General features: G+C 31.7%; 1 long non-coding RNA gene across 1 annotated transcript; it reads right to left on the bottom strand.

Annotated features, from left to right (window-relative positions):
- Positions 1–101: 101 nt before the first annotated feature.
- Positions 102–6,774, bottom strand: LOC130809852 (uncharacterized). Its single transcript, XR_009040952.1, has 3 exons — positions 6,586–6,774; positions 926–1,141; positions 102–796 (listed from the first exon to the last, which is right to left on the bottom strand). It is a non-coding gene; the product is annotated as an uncharacterized LOC130809852 (long non-coding RNA).
- Between the last annotated feature and the right edge of the window lie 875 nt (positions 6,775–7,649).

Here is a 7,649-nt window from a genome sequence, read left to right as displayed (position 1 = left end):
TAATATATATAAGATTATAAATCATATTTTAGGAAACTAAATATTTTCCTAATATTCTACAAAATCATAAAGATTTTACAAAATGTGCAAGGAATCAAAAAGATATTATTCTAATATATTCTAAGACACCCTCGCAGTCGAATCGGGAGGTTTAGAGACGCTGAGACTGGAACGAAAATCATCGAATAATATTTGAGGAAGGCCTTTGGTGAAAATGTCAGCAATCTGATAACAAGTTGGAAAATAAAGCACCCGAACATCACCACGTTTTACTTTTTTCCGAACAAAGTGAATGTCGATCTCAATATGCTTAGTGCGCTGATGATGGACGGGATTACCAGCTAAATATACGGCACTAACATTGTCACAATAGACAAGAGTAGCTGTAGAAATAGGACAGTGTAGCTCAAGAAGTAAATTGCGAATCCAACAAGTTTCAGAAACAGCATTAGCAACACCACGATATTCAGCCTCAGCACTAGATTTGGAAACATTAGGTTGTCGTTTAGCGGACCATGAAATTAAATCATCACCCAGAAGAACACAGTAACCAGAAGTGGAGCGGCGAGTGTCAGGACAGCCACCCCAATCAGCATCGGTATAAGACAAAAGAGTTGAAATATTAGAACGATATAACTACAGACCATAGTGAATAGTGCCTTTGACATAGCGAAGAATGCGGTGAATAGCAGCCATATGTTCAATTCGAGGATCATGCATATAAAGACAAACCTGCTGAACAGCATATGAAATATCTGGTCGGGTGAATGTAAGATACTGCAAAGCACCAGCTAGGCTGCGATACAAGGTAGGATCATCACAAGGGGAACCAGCAGTAGCAGAAAGTTTGCCAGAGATTGCAATAGGAGTAGCAACTGGGTTACACTGAGACATGCCAGTCTTTTCAAGATTTTCAGAAGCATACCTTTGTTGAGAGAGAAAGAGGCCCGAAGAAGTACGAAGAAGTCCCCGAATACGTAGGAGGTTTATTCTGAGAGATTCTCTTGCTCATAGAGGAAGTTGTCTCTGCGGTAGGCTTGGACTTTGACCTCCTTTCCTCAGCCAGTTCCATAACCAGCTCACGTAGTGCCTTGTTAGAAGAGCGTTGTCACAAACGATTTCTAGATAAAGGAGGCATTTCCTGTTAGCATCATATCCAACACGAATATAAGTTTATTTCTCCGTCTATGCCAAAAAGACGAGAAAGTGTGGTGTCGAAGATTTAACTCACGATCTAACTTATCTACATGTGTACTCCTACCTCCATGATAATCAACCTTATATAGTACTACGCTTATCTTCTTTTTCAGCAAACACGTACTATGTAAGCTTGGCTCAAAGAATTTCGTAAATAAACAGTTGAAAGACGGAATTCACATATACGAAATGAATATTTTCGTATATAGATTCTCAAGCACCCAACACATAACGCATTAACCTTCTCATACCAATAAGGTTCAAATCCACATCATATTTAAGTATTATTATACAAATTTAATAGGTTGTACCGAAAGCTTCACTAACACTAAATAATACTCAATATTGCAAACATCGTAACTGGCATCTATTAAACAAACCAATGTTCATAAGGAAGTCATAAATATGAGCAACTTACACTTATGAATCTAATATCAAATTACTTAACTTATTCTACTTATGCACATGCAATAATCACCACAACACAAAACATAAGTCGTATGTCTATCCCAAATCTACCCCAGCTCTCACGCGTAACATTAACTTTAAACAATTCCTTAAAAACTTTAGAATACAAGCATCAAAGTGGAACCACCGGCTCTGGTAACCACCTGTAACACCCCTGAATTTCCAACCCCTTAAACGAAACCAAAAATCATGAAGGAAGGGAGGAAATTAGGTGTTACATAAAAAGAATTTAAATAAACGTTGATGACTAGCTAAATAGGATAAGTGAGTGAAAATTTCGGAAGTATCTCTGTTAAAAACTAAGGATGTGACAAGAATATATAAATGGATAACATAACTAAACTAATCTGAGGCCTTTAATACCTTTCAAAAATATGTCATGACGGAATGAATCATCGTCGGCTCTTCAAATCATCAACTCTAATGAGGATCGTGGTTCCAGTGAACGCATCGGTTTAACGAATACTAAAGGAATATTCTCACTACTATACATCCAAAAACTATGCAGCGGAACTATGGATCATACAACGAGACATATGGCTCCATACGAAAGAATTATACAATCCCAAAAAGAACACTTTATAAGTAATGTAGAAGCTACAAGCATTAGGCAACTTTTACACAATTGCTACGATCGTACTCCACTCTTTTCCCAATGCAAAGCAAAAGAAGCTCCTATACTTGTCATGCCAAGCTATGATCCTCCTGCTGCTCTACATAATGACCACAGTCAGATGTCTCTGATAAGTGCAATTATTTGCACTTATCCATATCATTTTATACTCCTTAATGACGATTATTGTTATTAACTTCGTGCTTATTTTGAAGATTTATGCTACTCTACCCATTTTGGTTATTCATGTTGATTTTGAGCGGTTTTGATCGTTTTTAAGTATAATTCTTGTGGTTTTAATGTTGACGGAGTTTACTAAGAAGATTATTTCTCGTTTAAAGATGGTTTACAATAAAGATGGGCAAAAGAGTTGAAAAGTGTTTAAAATACAAAAGTTTTAAGGTGAAATTTGATATATGCTCACTCTAAAGATCGCATTAATGCAAGGTTTGCAGAATTGGAAAGTAAACTTCAAGGGCTTTCTAACGGTATATTATATGTCCAATTCTAACAACCGAAAAACAAATGGCGACTGTTTATAGTTCCCCAGCCAGAAGCAAAGCACGAGTCGTCGCCTGAAAGCCACGACTCATCTCCGCATTCGATGACTCGTTGCCGCATGCGACGAGTCGTCGCTTCTTCACTGAACTCTTATATCCCAGGCAGAAACAAAGCGACGACTTGTCGCCCTTGATGTCACGAGTTGTTGCATGTTTGTTAGAGCCTATTTTGTGCGTTTCGACGGTTAATTTTTGGAACCACTATATAAAGTGGCGGTTACCTTTTTAAAGGGACAATTTTTTTTCTTTTGTTTTTCTGTATGGAATTTTGATTTTTCTCTTTTGCTTTTCCATGAATCTTGGTGATTGAACTCCATTGTTACACTTAATGTCCTTGTAATTTATTTTACGTTCTTCTCCATTAGTAAGTTTTCTTTATTTATTGCTTATCATTTACTTTTGCACATTGAAATCATTCATCATCTTCATGTTTAGTACTTCAATTAAGTCTTCATTTATCATGAATACATGTTTACCACCATGTCTAGTGAGTAGTTTTCTTCTTTAGGGTTAGAGTATAATCCCTATTTCGAAGCATGAGATTACATTTTAGAGATTAATTGTGTGAAATTTGGGTTTATAATTAAATCTATGCTTAATGAATCTCGGTTTAAACATCTTTATTAACCTTTTTTCAATAAAACAAAAGTTTGAGATTAGGACTAATTTAGGATTGAAATATGTTTCAGTTAAAGTCCTACTAGTTTAGCCAATAAAACGGAAGTTTGAGGATTAACACTAATTTGGTCTTAAATCGATATTAATCAATAGAGAGAAAGCTTGAGATGAATTAGATCACATTTAATCATGTCAATGACTCAGTTTCATACAATCATGAGAGTGATCGACTCCTATGTTAGAATTAGGTGATGCCCGACACCCTAAAGCTGGTCATATCATATTTATCTTCATATTAATCATTGAACAAAAACTATAGACAATGATATAGCATAGCAATAACGAATCTACTCGTCTGTCTAAACACCTCTATTTACTCATGATATCTCTTTCAAACTACTAGTCCCTCGAAGTAATAAAAATATATTCATAAAATAACTTACTAGTTTCAAGGCTAAAAAATTATATTAACAAAAATTCTAACATAAACATTTTTAAATTAAATAACAGTCCTACACAACTCATAAACATATTAACACTAAGTTATAACATAAATCGTACTTCATATCACTAGCTCATTATTTTTCACCCAACTTCCTAAACATGTTCAAAAGTTACCAATTAACTAACATACTAAAAATATTTTTAGCATAAACACACTTAATATAATCTTAATCATGGTTTCATTAAGCTAACTTTCCACTTAAACATACTCAACATATTTCATACTTTGCATATTATAAAGTAAATATAATCTAAAATTTCATATAAAGAGTAGAATAAGAAGTTATACCATACTAACACCAAGGATTAGTACTAAGTACTAATTAAAAAAAATAAGAAAATAAAATCCTGCAAGTAGTGCTCAAAAACAATACTACAAGCTCCAAATGCTTGTACTTCCAAACTCCCAAAATAAATACCTAACTCCAAAAATAATGATGTTCTAAGTACTCAAAGTAATCACCCAACAATTCTCCAAAATAATGATAATTTAAGCTAAATAAAGAGTGTTCTAAACTCCATCTTCTTAAATTTCTTCAACTAATAATGGAGAGCCCCTTGCCTTTTCTAGGCTCTCCTTGCTTGCTTACTTAGTTCTTGTCTTAGTTACTCTTTTTTTCTAGGGTTTTTATGAGTGTTGAAACACTAGATTTTTTATTTGCCAATTAATTTTTCCGATTCGATCAAAAATGGGAATGGAAGAAGGTTAATTTGTATAAGTGATTTAGAGTGTGTACGAGTTAGAGTGTGTAAGAGATTGGAGTGTAGAAGAAGGTTAACTTGTATAAGAAAATGGTAGTAGCTTGTATAAGTGAGGAACACTCATGGGGTTAAATAGAAAAGATTTTGGTTCATCAAATTTTTGTTTTAATTTGTACAAGTGAATATGCTTTAGAATAATGGGCAAGTTTAATTAAGGTTTGATTATGAAAATTTGATAGTTTACTTAGAAAATTTTGCTTAAAACTATAATTAAAGTCAATAATAAAATATGGCTAATTTTTAGGTATAAAATAATTAAATTAAAGTTATAAGGTTAAAATAATAAGTAGAAAAGTTAGTTTAAGAAAAGGAAATTAAAACATTATTTTTAAATAATACCGTAAATATAATAAAAAAATATACTTTTTGTAATATAAAATAATATAATAATATTTTACTATTTATAAAAAAGAAATTTTAAGGAAATTAATATTTAAAAGTTTAATATTTGGTAGAAAATACAAAACTGCAAAAAATTTAGGAATTAAAGATTGTTTGAATTGGACCAAAGGATTAGAAATTTGAATTGAAAATTCGAAAATTATTCGGAAGATTAAGATTAAAAATTTTGAGTCTATGAAATAGCCCTTAAATTAGCCGCTTAATTAATAGTAATTATTAAGTAAATTTGGGTATTAATTTTTAAGTATGTTATTTTATTGGGGCTCGGAATAATATTTTATTACTTAAGGATATCAGTCGTATTTAATTTGAGATCGAAGTAAGTAGTACAAAGAAAACTGAACGTAATTGAAAATAGATGGAAATGATGCATGAGTCATTTAGAGGATGTGTCAATCTATTTACTAACCCACCTCTTTATAAACCTCAATACTCATCATCAGGAATCATCATCCTTCACTTCCTCTTGCAGAGAACTAAAATTACTCCTACTTCATAGAGATATCATCACCATCTTATGGAATCACGATTTCTACTCCAAAACACACCAAAATTCAGAATTCAACTCCAATTGCTTTGATTATCAAAAGCCCTAAGTTATTAGAACCAAATTGATTAAGTATAATCAAGTTTCAATCATCACTAAGGTTAGGGTTTATATCAATTCAAGTGTAAAATTTGGATTAATTGAAAAAACGAGAACTAGGGTTCATCTATCAAGATCAAATTGGGGATTTTGTGACTCAAATTAAAGTTCAAGATTGAAAGTTGGAAGGTTCTTTAATGGTGATTAAAGATTGTGTTGAAGTTAGCTAGTTCACCCATGTCTTATTGAAAGATTGTATTATTGTTCGAACATACTTTCCTATGATTTTTTTTACTACAGAAACTTTCTTTTAAATTGCTTGATATAATTTGATAATCAATGGATATAAAGCATAAGTGTTATACTTTCTGACACTAGATTAAAAAAATTATACTATTAATAGCTCAATGAAAGTTCACAAATTCTTGTGAGAGATCATCTATAAATGGCCCGTCCCATTATATATTTTTAAAATATTATAAGTAGGCATTAAGAATAATGTAAATAGACATTTAATTAAAATATTAAAAGTAAGCATTAAGGATACGGTAAATAAGCCTTAAGGATAATATAAGTAGACATTAAGAATATGGTAAATAGGTTTTAATCTTTAATGGGCTGGGATTGAGATACGTCTTTCAAAGAGATGGTCTCTCAAAAGACTAGCTGATGAAAGTTACTATGTAAAAAAAGTTACAATAGATCATTCAAAATTAAGAATGGAAAATTCAAAATTATAAATAGATAGATAATTCAAAATTATAAATTGAGTTCGAACATCATTTAAAATGAAAAGACTAAAGAAAATTAGGAGAAATTGTAAAACAAACATCATCAATAGTGAAGAATCAGAAAGAAAACAAGAAGTTAAGTACCTAAATTGAATGACGTGTGGGAGAGAGAAGCAAGATTCTAAGCAAAGTACTTGGAGCTAAAGGAACGTAGGCCATAGCAGCAGCCAGCAACTGAAGATGGCTGAAAAAGGAAGAATCATCCCTAACTGATTAGGGTTGAGTGAGTGAGAGCCTATGCAGGTTTTTGGGGGTTTTGGGGAGAAAGAAGGCCCAAATTACTTGGGGCTTAAACAACAAGGTACAACCCAATTCACGTCCTGTGTTAGAATCGTTAGGATCGTCATGGGATTGCGATTCTATGAATGACTACCGATCCTAAACGACTTTACGGATCCCATGAACGATCCCACTTGATTCCGATCTTACCTACGATCCGGATCGCGATTTTAACAATCATGTTGTAGATCCTTGTTTAGAACAAACAAAGTACCTTTTATATATATCACCATCTATTTTACTTATAATGGACTTTCAAACACTAAATCGTGTTGCTTTAGCGTAATCATGATACAAAAACTCAAGTTCTTCCCAACTACTTGCCGTCATACCCTCTAATTAACCTTTGATGTCAAACTCTCTTTTTTGTGACAAATAATCCAATTATAAGCATTCTATTTCACAATCTGCATCTGAAATCATAAAATCATTCCATGAATTGAAGAATATAAGATACAAATTGAACACTATAATCCAACCATTGAATATGTTATGTTAGTATACATATATGCATTCAAAGTCTATAAAGCTATTGTATAGGAATGTGTCCAAGTTGAATATTTAAATACTAAATATGTGACATATAAATTGACAAATAATGTTTTATGATCTAATTCAATTTTGAACTTATAATATTCAATTATCGATTTAAAAATAACTATTCAAATTGTATAGAGATATTGCATAGCATTTACTTTAAATTGAATATGTTAATTGTATTGTATAAAGTCATTGAATAACATTTAGTTTAAATTCAATATATTAATAGTAAACTTATGATATATAAATTGATAATTGATAATGTATTTTATTATCAAACTCAATTTTGAACTTATAATATTTAATTTTGCCTTTAAAATCTTTGAATG

This window comes from Amaranthus tricolor, chromosome 4, assembly GCF_026212465.1.
Source record: "Amaranthus tricolor cultivar Red isolate AtriRed21 chromosome 4, ASM2621246v1, whole genome shotgun sequence".
Lineage (NCBI taxonomy): Eukaryota > Viridiplantae > Streptophyta > Magnoliopsida > Caryophyllales > Amaranthaceae > Amaranthus > Amaranthus tricolor.
Note: the sequence above shows the minus strand (reverse complement) of the source record. Positions and strands in the feature narration are given on the sequence as shown.